Below are 2,319 nucleotides of genomic sequence, written 5' to 3'. Positions count from 1 at the left end.
TTTTATTAATAAAATATATTATTATTAATATTAATTAAATATATTATTATTATTATTATTATTATTATTATTATTATTATTATTCTCCTGAAGCTTCTAGCTTCAAGAGATTGATTTTTTTTTCCTTTGGTTTTTTTTTTTTTCTTCCTTTCTTCTTCTTCTTCTTCTTTTCTTCTTTGGTTCCTGCACAGTCCCTGTGAACTCTCTCTCTCTCTTCTCACTCTCTCTTCCACTCTCCTTGATTTCGTGGCTGATTTTCGCTCGATCGAAAATCAGAAGATACCACTGGAGTTCATTCTCCGCTACCGTCATTTCTACCGGAGCAGATCGGTAGTAGGAGCGGCGTAAATGTATCTCCTAGGGTAAGCCAATTTCACATTTTTTTTTTAATTTCTTGCAAATTATAAGTTCAATCGACGAACGGACACCACCACGAGAATCTAGGGATGATTCTCTACAAGTCTAGTGAGACGGAATTCTCGTGGGGTCGTCGTGGGCAAAACCCCAAATTTGGGTTATGAGGATTATTACGGGGTTTTTTATAATTAATTAGGATTAATTTAGAAATGCTAAGATGTTGAACATTTGGGGTTGAAGTAGGATTTCTGAAATTTAGGGTCCAGATGAGCGCCGCGGGTGTAATTTTGGGACCCGCAGGTAAAATTCAGAAAAATTAAGTGGGGCTGTTAAATGTTAGTTTAAATGATAGTTTGGGGTATATGGAGATTAGGGAAGGTTAGTTGAGTATTGTTTTGGGGGAAATGAGTTAATTAATTTAGGAAAAATGTGAATTTCAGGATTTGAGTTTCGGGTGCCAAGGGCGTAGAATTTGAGTGTTAATGAGTCTCTCAGTAAGCCAGGTAAGGGGAATAAATTATAACAGTATTTTTAGAATTACTGTTTAAATTAATATGTGAAAATGTGCTTATGGTATTTTGCCTGTAAATTATTACGATATAAATATCAGATAAATTGTGTGGCATTTGAGTGATTTAAAATTGTGATATTTTGGAGTGTGAAAATAATATGTTACGAATATTGAATGAAAATTGTGTGGCACATGACAATGTGTTGAAAAATGTGAAATATAACGATGGGTATTTTCTGAGAAAATATTGAAATGAGAATGATTGATGTGATTAGTGAAAAATAATAAAATGTGATATTTATATGTGAGTGGAAATTATTTACATGAGAAAAGAGTTTGTACAAATTATTAATATGAGTATTTTGGGAAAAATTGAAAAATACGTGAAATATGATATATGTACTATTATGAGATAATGGAAAGTGCACAGAAAATGATGAGAATATTTATACTGAACTGAATTGTGATATACTGAAATATGATTGATGAAATGTCAATATCGCATAATGATTGCGGGTATGTGGTAGTAAACCATGTTGGATGGTTATGATATTGAGCACGGTACCATTGCTAGTAGTGTTAGTGCAATCAAACGGACTCTTGGAGCGTGTGGCGTGACAGTCGACTGTACCATTTTGTAGGGTTGTGGGCCCCCTGAGTCTGGATTAGGGTTATAAGCCGGCTAGTCGTACTACAAACGCGATATATGATATGATATTTGATCTAACCGGGTCGGCCAACTATGGTTAGATCCAGTCTTCAGGCCGCACAACCTTGACCATTGGGGGAAGCATGACGTGGATAGAAAGATCCTCAGGGTGGCCATGAGTTACAGACGCGATGTTGGTATTTGATACCAAGGATACTCATGAGCCGGAAAGTAAAATGAAAATGGAAAGTGAAATAATGATAAAATTGGCCAAAATGAGAAATGAAAGAAAGATTGGAAATTGAGAAATAAAGAATGTTAAATATGAGAAATGAACTGTGTGAGTTAATGACATAAATAAATGAGGCGAAGTGAAACTCTCCGCCTGAGGGCTTACTGAGTAAGGTGAGTGCCCTGATAGGTATCAGATGTGGCTATACCCGGCTGCATAACGTGTTAGCGCAGAGGGAAGCTACCTATATGGGCGGGTAATCTTCCTTATTCTCAGGAACTTTGCGGATAATTATGTGTTTGAAATCACTAAATTTGGGAAATGGTTTTAAAGTTTATAAAAGCTTGTGTTGTATATTTATATGAGTAAGAGAATGTGTATATCAGTGTATTTTCTTAGATGAAATGATGATTTGAAAAGTAAATTGTATTATAATTGAACTCATATGGCCACACACTGTGAATAATTTATTCCTTCTTACTGAGATGTGTCTCACCCAATTTATCTAAATTTTTCAGGGAACAGGGATTGACCGGGTGATAGACCTTCGTGATAGTAGGGAGATGGAAC

This window comes from Malania oleifera, chromosome 3, assembly GCF_029873635.1.
Source record: "Malania oleifera isolate guangnan ecotype guangnan chromosome 3, ASM2987363v1, whole genome shotgun sequence".
Classification (NCBI taxonomy): domain Eukaryota; kingdom Viridiplantae; phylum Streptophyta; class Magnoliopsida; order Santalales; family Ximeniaceae; genus Malania; species Malania oleifera.
Note: the sequence above shows the minus strand (reverse complement) of the source record.